Source organism: Martes martes, assembly GCF_963455335.1.
Source record: "Martes martes genome assembly, chromosome: 17".
In the NCBI taxonomy this organism is placed as follows: Eukaryota; Metazoa; Chordata; class Mammalia; order Carnivora; family Mustelidae; genus Martes; species Martes martes.
Genome location: NC_137905.1, coordinates 6,978,614 through 6,990,795, shown reverse-complemented (window position 1 = coordinate 6,990,795; position 12,182 = coordinate 6,978,614). Strand labels below are relative to the sequence as shown.

At 55.6% G+C, this 12,182-nt stretch overlaps 1 protein-coding gene across 1 annotated transcript in view; it reads left to right on the top strand.

Annotated features, from left to right (window-relative positions):
• CMIP (c-Maf inducing protein) overlaps positions 1–12,182 on the top strand; it is a 222,491-nt gene that overhangs the window by 105,035 nt on the left and 105,274 nt on the right. The gene's annotated exons all lie outside the window — the stretch shown is intronic.

The following is a 12,182-nucleotide window of genomic DNA, read 5'->3' as shown; positions in this document are numbered from 1 at the left end:
ATTTTAAGGCTGGAAGTCACTGAGAGAGGAAAGGCCCATTTTGCAGATGTGGAAATGGAGGCCCAGAGACGTGCCAGGGACTTCCCTTCCAGGTCAGCTTTGATGGTGAAGGAGGGCGAGGGAGCCTCTGTGCTTGCCCTTGGCATTGACCATGGACCGTGGCACAATCCATTTCCCTCTGACTTCTAGCTAGTTCTCCCCAGCGCTCTGGCCACATGCCAGCCCTCTGCCCCCGGAACTGGGGACGTTAGGAGGGAGCTGTGTCCCCGTCCTCAGGTGAGGGCTGCTCGGTGAAAACCGTGTGGTCTGTGGGCCGCATGTCTCCCGTCTCAGCTTGGCTGGGGCCCAAGGTGAGGGCACCATGCCTTGGGAGTGAGTCACTCTCTGTCCACGCCAGGCAGGAGCTCCAGGGGACAGGGGAGTGACCCCACAGCGTGCAGGCCCGGTGGGAGGAGGCCCAGGCACGGCCCCCGGCTTGTGAGGCAAGAAGGGAGGAGAGTGGAAACTTTGACATTAGTGGGGATCAACCTCACAGACCCACAAGAGCCCTGGACCTTGGCTCTTTCTGTTCGAGAAACCACAGAGGAAAGGAGAACTGGATTTGGCTACATAAAAAAAGTGACCCTTGAGTGTGGAAAAACAGACCGATCAGCCTTCCCATAAGCCAATCCGAAAGGCAAGTGACCAGGGGCAGCATATCTGACAAAGAGTTAAATCACCTTAATACGTGAAAGGTGCGCATGAATCAGGAAGAAAATGCCTGCCTGGGGGAGGGGGGATGTGCAAAGCATAAAAGGAGAAGTGCAGCGAGTGGCCAATAACTCTGAGAAAATATCAGCCTCTCAGCGAACAGAGAGACGTGCGCTAAAAAGAAACTATGATGCAATTTCTCGCCTGGAAATCTGGCAGAGATTTAAATATGAGAATGCATTTTCCCAGGAATAGGGGTGCCGCAGCACTTCTGTGGGCCTCTCCCTCGTGGGTCTGTAACCCTCCCCCCACCCCGAACTGGTTGCTCTTCGGATGACCTTGTCCTGTTACCTCGTGGCCACGGAGAAGGTTAGTAGCTGCCGCTCATGAGCACCTACTGTGTACCAGGCTTCCTGGTCATGTCCTCACGGCCCGGACAGCCTGCCTGTGTGGGGTGGCTCGGCGCTCCATTCTGCAGGTCAGAAACCCGAGGCTCAGAGTGGTGGAGGGACTCAGGTGCCGTCTCCCAATGGCCGGTGGGACCCAAAGATGAATCCAGAGATAACGAGCCCCTGAGGCCGCGCTCTCCTTTCTGCTCCCCTTCTGACCACCATTTGGGCCCTGGTTGTCTTGGTGCGAGAGGACGTTGACTGGGGCCCAGACGGTCCCCACATCTCTGGTCTTCACTTGGACTTTCCAGAAGCGGTGGTCTGCGGGAGCCGATTAGACCGGATCCGTCCTGCCCAGGAGGCCGGTGGTTACAGAGGTGCCTCCCTGTTGGCCCGGGTGCTGCCCCGTGCTTTTGCTTCTTGGCACAAATGATCCGGTAAGGACCTGAGCCCTCCGTGGGAAAGTGTGGGTCCATCCTGAGACACAAACATGCACCCCCATGGTGCACGCGCTCAGGGAGAGCCGTGTGGCCTGGAGAACACACAGGAGGACTCGGCCGGCCTGGGTTTGAGCCGGTGGTGTGCTGGTGCTTCCTGGGGAGTGGTGGGTTTTTGGGGAGGTGGGGGGAGCCTTCATCTGTTAAATACATCCACTGCGGCCGGAGCAAGACGGCCACGTGCACAGAGGGAACCAGGAAGAGTCCCATCCGTCACAAGCCGCCACCGCGTCCCACTGGCTGAGACTCGGTCTCCCCGCCCGCGGGTGTGATAACCTGCCTGACGGGGTTGCTGGGAGGACTGTGGGTGAATCCGTGTCGTGCTCGGAGAGGCACCTGCGCGTCGTCGGTGCTCTCCACGTGTGTGCTACCGCGTGCGCACAGCTGTTCCTTCACTTGGTCCTTCCTTCTGAGGACCTGCTGTGTTCCTGCACTGGAATCTTCCTTTGTCCCCACCAGCCTTGGAGAGTCACTGGCGGGGAGCCAGAGCAGGTGCACTCGGCCCCGCCCTCATTTGCTGTGATTTGAGCCGAGGGCAGCCATGTTTTCCTCCTTGTCGGGAGCCTCTGCTTGTGCGGCCGCCAGACTTTGAGGCTGATGAGGGTCGGGAGGGCCCAGGCTCGGCCCCCAGGTGTGCGACCGGCTGCGTGTGTCCTGCCTCCTGAGCCTTGCACCCCGTGTCATCAGTGCAGAGGATGTGACCTGGCCCTTCAGGGGTGACTGTCATTGGGGCAGGTGCGGTGGGAGCCTGGGCATGAACCCGACTCTGCGGGCTCCTGGCGATGCCTTGTTTTGAGCTTCAGCGTTCTCATCTGTAAAACACTCTTTACTGAAGGGTGGGAGGTTGGTTTTGAGGTGGCCGAGGCCGAAAGGCCCTTCCCTGTGGCGTGTTTTCGGTGAGTGAAGCACCCTGTTGCATCAGGCCTGGGTTGGCCGGGCAGCACCCCCCACCCCCCGCAGGCAGGGGACTTCAAGAGTCTCCAGGTCCAGCTCTGTGTTCCTTTAGGCTCCAGCAGGGCCTGGGGAGGGGGGTGGGGAAGGCTGAGGGAAGGGGCTTTCCATGGTGAAAACACCTGTTTTAAGAAGACATCCGCTCTCCGTTTCTGGAGGACCCTGCTTCCCAGTCCCCTCGCCAGGCCACATTCAGGTCATGGGCCCACCCCCCCCCCCCCAGCCCCCATGGCCACAGTAATCAGGACCACATTTCCTGAGCCCTGCCGGGTGCCAGGTCCTTCAGAGGTATGCCTTCTGGTCCTTGCAGCACGGTCCTGTCATTCTGTCTGGTGGGGGCGAGGCTGAGGTCAGACGCTGATGTCATTTACCTGCTCCCAGGACTTGGTCGAACGCAGCTGGGCAGCCCGATCTGCCTCCCTCCAGAGGCTGAGCTCCCCGCCCCCCACCAGGTAACAGCCTTGGAGCCATCTGGTTTGGTGGACAGGGAGGAGTAGTATTGGCCTTCCCGAAATGACTTCCTTCCAAGGAGCACAGTAGGGACAAGGGAGATTTTGAAAGGAATAACCTGACCGTGGAGAAATCTGCTGGACATCTCTTGGCCTGAGGGTCACGGTCATCAGCAGCAGTGACAGGTCATACGAGGGCAGGCACCCTGGCTGTGATGTAAGGAGAAGGGCACCAAACTTCTGGGGCCTTCTCAAACCCACAGGCCCCATCTAATTCTGAGAAAATCATCAGTCCAATGCCTGTTCAGGGATATTCTGAAAAGCACCTGACCAGCACTGCTCAAAACTGCCCAGGCCGTCGAGAACAAAAAGTCTAAGAAACTGTCACAGCCCAGAGGAGCCTGAGGCGCCAGGAGGACTCAGTGTGGCGGGGTGTCCTGGATGGGCTCCTGGGACCAAACAGAAACGTGCAGTAAAAACTGTGGAAATCAGAAGAAAGCGTGAACTTAGGTTACAGTAATGCATGGGTATCATTTCCTTAGTTGTTACCAGACCCACCGCACTAGCATTAAAAAGGGAAGCGGCATTTCGCACACGCGGGAACTCTCTGCGCGCTCTTTCCCATTTTTCCATAAACCTGAAATGTAAAAAATTTATGGAAGAAAAAAAAAAGACGTGCCAGGGAGGCGTGGGCTCACGTGGCTCCCTTCCTGGTGACCCACAGGGCGGAGCGTGGTGGGCTCCCGCTGTGGCTGGTGTGCACCCCCTTCCTCGCCTTGGTTGGTCACGCCCTGGCCTGACCGGTGAGTGTGCCCGGCGGCCCTGCCTCCCAAGTAAGGAGCCTCTCTCCCTTGATGTCCAGGAAGAATCCCAGCCTCCTCTTCCACTAGCAGACCTGCACTTACACGCCCTCCCCCGCCCCAGGTCTCTCCCCTGCCCTGGCCCCCTCTGCCTTCATCTTGCGGGAGGGAGGGTAATGGGAAGATGTCCATCATCAGACCGTTGGTGGACTCGCTCACCAGGAAGTCCTTGGCCCCGACCCTGGACAGCAGCCCAGGACACTTTGATGTAGTGTTCTGGCTGGTCCCTGGGCCAGTTCCCCTCCTCCTTTGCCCAGGGCTTTTTTGCATGTTCTTCTCAAGGCTTCGAAGACCTTGAGCTCACCATCTGAAGCGGCCGCCTCTCTTTCCTGGATCTCCAGCCTGGTGAACTCTGGCAACCTCAGACTCAGTTTCCCTTTCTGTCCATCAAATCAGCCTCCTCCTGGGCTGCGGGGTATCCCCTGCAGCTGCTCAGAGCCGCACACAGCCCCTGTTAGCACTCTCTGTGGCCAGGAGAACCCTGGGGAGGAGCCCTCCCATTCATTCAAAGGCTGGATCCCAGCAGGGGGTTCCGTGTTGGAAAGAGCCCCCTTTCTCCCTTGCAAATTTCATGGGGTGTGGTGGGGGTGGGGAATGTTAGTTAAATGGGTTCTTTTGCGTTCTCTCTCAGATTTATTCAGAGTTGTTTCTTGCTCTTCTTGGCCTTTCATAGTGACACCAAAGAGTAGGCAGGAGCTAGTGTTCTTTGAGCATTTACTGTGTGCACACACTTTCATTTCTTTGTTCTCCCCAGGACAGCCCTGGGAAGGAGTCTTCCTGTCCTCCTCTCCAGCCGAGCTGCCGAGGCGCCCGGAGCATGTGCTCAGGGCGCCAGCTCCCGGTCGTGGAGCTGGGCTCTCAGGCTCAGCTCAGTCTGCTTTCACATCCAGGCTCCTTTCTTCGCAGCCCTGGCTTGCCTGGTGGCCGGTGGCCCCCACAGTCGGAGGGGCCCAAGGTCCCCAGGGATGGTTGTGAAATCGACCTGATGCCTCTCGTGGAAAGTGACATAGTCAAGGTCAGTGACCAGCTCGGACTTTCCTGTTCTAGGACCAAAAGGCCCTCTTTCTGGGAAACCCCTCAGTCCCAGGCCAACCAGCATTTTGGTCACCCTGCCCCTGTGCAAGTTTTGTGACATTTCAGGTGTTCCGTAGCTACTATAATCTGATGGCGGAGGTACAGAATATTTCTGTCATTACAGAAAGGTCAGCTGGATGGTGCTGGTCTAGAGGGTTGGCATGGCCGGGGCTGCCCAGCCGAGACTTGTCTCACTTCCCCATGCTTAGCATCCTGCTGGAGGCTGTGGGATCTGCCTTCATCTCTGGGTCTCCTTGTAACCCCGCAGCCCCTTTGTCCAGACTGCCAGCTGCCCCCTGGCACTCCTCCCCACACTGTCCTGCTTGGCCCATCCCAGGCTGCCCGTCGCCTGACCTGGACACCCTTCCCAGTGTAGGGAGTCCTGCTGGCCAGCAAGCAGGAGGACGTGGAGGGCGTGCTGGGTTTGGCACCTGACATTGTTGGCTCAGCTGGACTGGGGCAGGCCCTGTCCTGGGCTCTTAGTGTCCGTTCACTCCATCAGGAAAAGGTGATGGTTTGGCGAATACTGGGAAGCTACTGGAGGCTTTCCCATTGGACAGATTGGGAAACTGTTGGTCCCTAAAAAACTGATGGTGGGCAGGTAGGGGAGAGAGAGTGGTTGGTCCTGTAAGAAAGAGGCTTTGATTTTGACCTGGAATAATCCCTCAACTTTGCTCATTTTCTCACCCTTCTGTGATCGGGTTTGATGTGCCAGACGCTGTGCTCAGTGCTAGGGATGCCTGGGTGAGCTCTGGGGCTACGGCACTGTCCCTGCTCTTAGGGGTTCATAGACACTAGGGAGAGGCAGACACGTGAGTGAGAAGTCACGTTTCAGCTCAGGTGGTGCTTAGACCACTACAACCGAGTATTAGCATGGACCCAGTGTGAGGTCCTGTGGGCAAGGACTGTGTCGGCGCCTGGGGGTCCCCAGGGCTCAGTGCACAGTAGGTGCTCATTAAGCGGTTGCTGGAGAAACGTTTGTAGGGTGTTGTCACCATCCGCTGAGGTCTTTCTCGTCTGTCTCATTTCGTCCACTGAGACGGGATATTTTTTTGCTCCCATCTGGTAGAGTTCAAAGAGGCACGCCCTCTAATTCAACATACCCAAGGAGAGCTGCCTTCGAAGATAACTAAGATGAACTGAGTACATGTCAAACACTTTACCCTGATTATCTTTTCAGTCTGTGGAACAAGCATATGGGGGGCAGAGGAGGAAACTGAGGCACGGAAAGAGCCGGGCAGTTAAGCCCACGTGGTGGTGTGCGGCTGTGGGACGAGGATGCCCGAGCCTCCTCTTGAGCTTTTCCGGGCTCACGATATTCCTGAGATGCTGATTTGGACGGAGTCGACCCTGGCACCGACTCCCTAGTCCTTGCCCCCCGCGCCGTCGGCAGAGACGGCTCCAAAGCTGTCGCAGGTCGCGCTCTTCCGAGGCTTGGGGCGGCAGTGATGTGGGGCTACGGGGAACAGAAAACTTTCCCCCGAGTTAAGCCAGTGGGTCTCCCGAGTGATGATCTGGGCCCCAGGAAGGAAGGTCCCACGCGGAGGCTGACTTCATCCGTGAGTGCAGAATAAACACCGCGACGCGCGGCCCCGGAGGCTGCCGCCGGGACCCGGGGACGTGCCCGCCCCGCTCCCCTCCCTTACTCCTCCGGTGCCCCCAGGGAGCCCCACAGCGCTGCAGCCCCAGCCAGAGTGCTTGGAGCTGTGGGGAGCGCTTAGGAGTCCTGAGTTCCAGTCCTGCCTCTGGCCCCTCTTAGCCACGGGAGCTGTGCATGTGCAGGGAGGGGTCTGGGCCAGTCTCTCGAGGAGGGACTTGTTTCTGGCAGAGGGTCTGGTTCAAGGCCTGAACATTTTGATCCCTTAACGAACACCTGAATAAATTTTGCAGGCTGGATAACCCCTAAAATACTTTGAAATAAGAACAAATGCTTCTAGATGTGTATTTTGTGCCTGGTGCTGTTCTAAGCCTTTGCTGTCTATTATCTCACCTAGTCCCTGTGACAACCCTGTGGGATGGGTGCTACCATCTTTCATCAGCTCTGAGACCCTGCTGCTTGTAAGTTACCCCGTTCTCTTATGTAGCTTGGAGGCAGAAAAGAATGCCACCAGAGCTACCCAGCCAACTTTAAGGGAGGTTCAGCTGGGTATCTTTGAGCTGATGAACTACAGTATTCCCGTGTCCATTCTAGATGAGGAGGTCAAGGCACAGAGAGGCACTAACTTGCTCAGCACACAGCCAGTGAGCCGCAGAGCCAGGATTCGAACACTCGTGGCCTGTTAGCAGAGCCTGGTGTCATGACCGCTGTGCTATGCTGGGCACTTACGGGAACCAGCATGGAGCAGGGGGTCAGAGCACAGGAGCTGGTGTTGTGTGTTTCTGTGGGTCCCACTCCCATGACTTAACGAACTTCGTGGCTTTGAGATGTCCCGGTGCCTCCCATTCCCACCAGTACCATCCCCGCCACCATCCCCATCACCACCATCACAACTAGTGCCGTCACCAGCATCACCACCACCAGTTCATTCAAAGGGGAAGATGCTGCACGCATTGTCCTCCCTGCTCTCCCTAGGGACTTAGGTGCACTAGATGCAGCCTCCCACAAAGTCAGTGACGCTCCCAGGCAAGAGTCACGTGAGTCCTGGGGCTTTCCCAGCTTTCACCTTCACATTGTCACACAATGTGCAGGTCATGCCTGCCTTCAGAAAGGAAAGGCAGGGGAATATTTTAAGTGCTATTTTAACCCCTATCCTGGGAATAACAGGCCACAACATTTGATTTAGAAAATGAGAGCGTTTGGGATTTAGTGCATGTGAGGAAGGAGTAGGAGAAACCACTTAATGAGTTCTTTCTGGAGCACCCGGATGGAATGCAGTGTGAGTCCTCTGATCCAACCTGGCAACAGCTCAGGGCAGAGTGGGAAATCCCAAGAGGGCACTGAGATGAGCTGTCAGCCTCTGTTCCTCATCTGTGAAATGGGCACCGTAACACCGTAACACTGCATCCATTACAGTTCCCATGCCTTTTCTCTTCCCTCACCACACTTCTCTTTCTTATGTCACTTTTGGGAAATAAATTGTGATTTTCCATATTTCTGAAAACTTTTCCCTGTGTGGTGAGCTTAGATGATTGTTATAAGGGCTTTTTCTGAGGGGACGATGTTCGAGGCGCAGTGGATCCTGAGTGTGAACTGCCAGGTCAGGTCCTCACCTGTGAAGGGAGAGGAGAACGGCAGGAGCTGACGCTGACGGGGAGACCAGCACCCCATGATCCAAGGCCTGCAACACCACCCAGAGGGATTTGGATGTTTTCTAAGAGCTAAGGCAGTGCCACCAGAGTTTCTTAAGAAAGGCAGTGGTCTTTTCGTGCAGTCGAGAAGGACTTCTTCCCGAATAAATGAACTCCCACCCTCATCTCCAACCCCTTCCTTCCTATTGGTGCCAGAAGTGTCTTAACCATGTATTTCCTAAAATGAATTTTGTTATATATGATAACAGGGGTGCTAGCAAAAAGTAAAAATAGTAACCATCACCACCACGACAGAACAAACACCACCAAAGATTCTGTGACATAGAAGCGGTATAGGCAGGTTTCATGGCTGCAGGACTTCTCAGTGCCTTTAATATATCATTGCAAATTGTAAACCTCAGTGAGGGGAGTAACAATTTTCTAAATATATTTGTCTGTGGGACCTCTCCCTTCCTCTGTCCCTTCTTCCCTCCCTTCCTTTGTCTTTCGTTCAAAAAATGATCTCCTCTTGGAACCCACATGTGAATTTCCCCATCCCTTCCCCTGGTCCCTTCAGCCCAGAAAGTATGAAGTCTTCATGGATGGGCTGATGTGCAGGATATTCTTCCTGAGCGGCTGGGTAAGGACGCCTTGGGCTTTTCCATGTGGAAGACATCCCAGAAGGCTGTGTGCTGGCATGCTTGGTGGCCCTCTCTGGGGGCTGAGACCTGGAAGCCGCAACACCTGCTCCCTGCCTGTACTGGCTACAGGGATGTGCCGTTGCAGATAAGCCAGACCTCTCTCCATGCTGGTCCTCAGGGAAGGGCGATGACAGAGGTAAGCCCAAGCAAGCTGCCGCCCTGGGGCCCTCCACTGCCTGCGAGGTCCTGCATCACTTGTCACTTAGCATCAGCTGACCTCTCCAGCAGTGTCCTTCTCTCTTCTCCACGCTGGCTGATGGGATGGCGGAAAGGAACATTTGGCCAAGAGTCGGGAGACGGGTGTTCCAGATTTTTGCTTGGGCCACCCACAAGTCTAGTACCTTCTCCTCACTCAGGAGAACCCTTCAGTCTTTAGAAGGTAGCTTCTGCCTTGAAAGTAATTCTTCCCCTTAGAGAAAATGGTTCACCTTGAGCCTCCTTCCTAAAGCAATCAAACAGAAACCTGCTGGGCCTGTTTTTTAGGTATCTCGCTGGGACAATGGGAGGAGACACGGGCTTGGAGAGATGGTTCCTGAACCAGAGCAGAATGGGAGAGAGTCCTGGGCCCTCCCGGCCACCCTGTCCCCCCTGGGGGGCACCTGCTTTATGTTTTGCCTGTCGGGACTCTGGACAAAGATTTCATTTGAAGAAAGCTTCTGCTGCTTAAAAAAAGAAAAAGAAGAAATGATAGAACAGGCTTGCAAAGTACTAACCTAGGATAGATGGGTCCCAGGTTGTCTTTCTAAGGAAGAGATGTTTCAGGTAGAGCCCAACCCGTCAAGATCTTTGGGTTCATAAGACTTCCTGCTCCTCTTAGGACTCTTGTAGGCAAGGAGGGGAGGGTCTGGAGCCTCCTCCTTGCCTGCCGTTGGAGGCACCTGCTTTATCAGCTGCCGCACCTGTCCCTCCTCCTCCTACCTCTCCCTACGCCCTCGCCATCATGAACTGTGAGGGCACGGCTATGACCGGACCCATTTCTTGGACAGACAGGAGCCTGGGACGGTTTCCTGGCACCAGAGCCTTGGACACAGTGAGCCTTGTACTGGGCACTGAGCTAATAAGGCTTTAGAAATTCAGATAAAATCCACTTGACACGAAATTAATCACTCTGAAGTGAATACTGTTGCACAACCATCTCTTCTGTCTGATTCCAGAACATGTCCACCCCTCCAGCAGGAAACTGCGCCCACGAGAAGTCACTGCTCGCTTCCCCCTGTTCCCCGCCTCCAGCCCCTGGCAACCATCGATCTGTGTTTTGTCCTACAGCTTTACCTGTTCTGGAAGCTTCAAGTAAATGGGTTCCAACCATACGTGGTCTCCTCTGACTGGCTTCTTTCACTTATCGTGAGGATTTCAGGGTTCATCCCTGTTGTAGCTTGTGTCGGTCTGTCGTTCCTCTTTCTGGCTGGCTAATATTCTGCTGTGTGGATGGAGGGTGTTTGGTGTGGCCACTCACCTGCTGTTGGGACATTTGGCTCGTGTCCACCTTGTAGTTATTGCAAACGATGCCTCCGTGAATGTCCGTGTTTGTTTGAGTCCCTGCTTTTGATTCTTTGGGCTGTATACCTAGAAGGGAGTTGCTGAGGTTAGCATTTTTAGGAATGGTGACTTCTTTAATCCTCCCAGAGCACCCGGAAGTAGATACAGATGGGAAGACTGAGGCAAGGTATTGGAACCTCCTGCCTCACATCAAACACTTGCAGGCAGCAGAGCTGGGATTTGAACCCAGGGAGTCTGATCCGCGGTGGCCCCGGGAATCTTTCCCTGGAATGTTCATCTGCTGCCACGCCAGTTCAGTCCCCATTCCTCCGAGCCAGACGAGACCTAGGCATTGTTTTTAAAAATCACTTAGATGGCGCTTGAGAAGGGCAGGTGAGCTTGGAGGTGTGGGGACCAGGAAGGGCCTCTCTCGAATCAGAGGCCTGCCCGAGAAGGTGGCACCTGGCCTCTGGTGACTCCAGTGTTCAGCAGGAGTGTTTTCTCAGTGGCCAGAAACTCTGCTCTCTGAGTTACCCGTGGACCTTGGTGTCAGTACACAGAGGAACGCCTCACTTGCTTGGAGGCCACTTTCCCACGAGCACGCTGATCCCAAACACAGCCCAGAACCCCAGGAAGAGGCACCCCCACTGAGCTCACGGCCTGCACCCCATCACGCCCGGGGCGCGAGCGACAAGCGTAGGGCTAGGGTTTCTGAGACCATGGAAGTAGGTGCAGCTCACGAATTAGGAGAAGGAAGGGAGACTTGCAGGGACTGACATGCTGTCCCCGAGAGCAGAACTCCCTGACAGCCTGCGAAGGAGGGGGAAATGGTAGAAGGAAAGAGGGGAGATGCGCAGCCGCCGGGGCTGTTCCCGTGGGTTGCCAGCTAGCAGCTCGCCGCTGTTCGGGAGCTCCTGACGGTGGCAGTGTGCAGTAACAGATGCTCCAAACGACGAGCATGTCATCACGAAAAGGGCAAAGGGTATTCCGTGTGGTCTGTTAAAGCGAAGAAAGAGGAGACATTTCTATCTAAAAATTATTAAAATTTTTCTAAAGGGCCTTGGCACTCAGAGGGTAAGCTCTGGCTGGCGTTGCCTCTGACCTTGGCCGCCTGACGGGACAGTGAAAGGGGGAATTGTTCCCGGGGCTACGAATGGGATCCTGCCAGCATCTGGGCTGCCTGGCCCCTTTGTCCCCCCACTGATGGCGGGCAGCGTTGCAGAGGTCCCAGGCCCCATGTCTGTGTGAGCGTCTCTCCCCCCCCCCCCCGCCCCGTCACGAGTCCTGCCCCTGGGGTCGGGGCTGTGGGCCCCTCATACTGCTGTGGTCCCAAACAGCAGCAAAGAAAGCTCTGTTCTTTGACCCGGACTGCCATCGGCCGCCCGTCTCTGCTCGCTATTTGTTGTGCAACTGTCCTGGGCTAAATCTGAATTCTTTCTCAGTCAGTGCCCAGTTTTGCCTTGTAAAAATACATCACTGGGAATATTCGTCCCTGGGCGGGGAGGCCCGCCAGCACTCAATGGAGGTGGCTGGGAGAGCTTCCTACGGTCCGGTCAAGGATGCGGAGGGAACGGTGAATCTCTCCTCTCCCTGTCCTCTCATGCTGGGGCTTTAACTGGCGAGACTTTCCTTTGGACCCACGCTTCCCTGTCCCCTCTGTGTAGGTGCCCCAGGTTCAGCCTGCCCGTAGTGATTCTGGGAAAGAGTATCTGATCAGGTTTTTTTTTTCCTTTTTGGTGACTTAAAAACAGCAAACATTTATTATCTCACACCATTTGGAAGGCCAGGAAGCAGCTTAGCTTCCCTCTGGAAGCCCCTGGGTCCTGGGGCCAGAGGGCCTGGATTTCCCTCTCCAGGCCGTCCC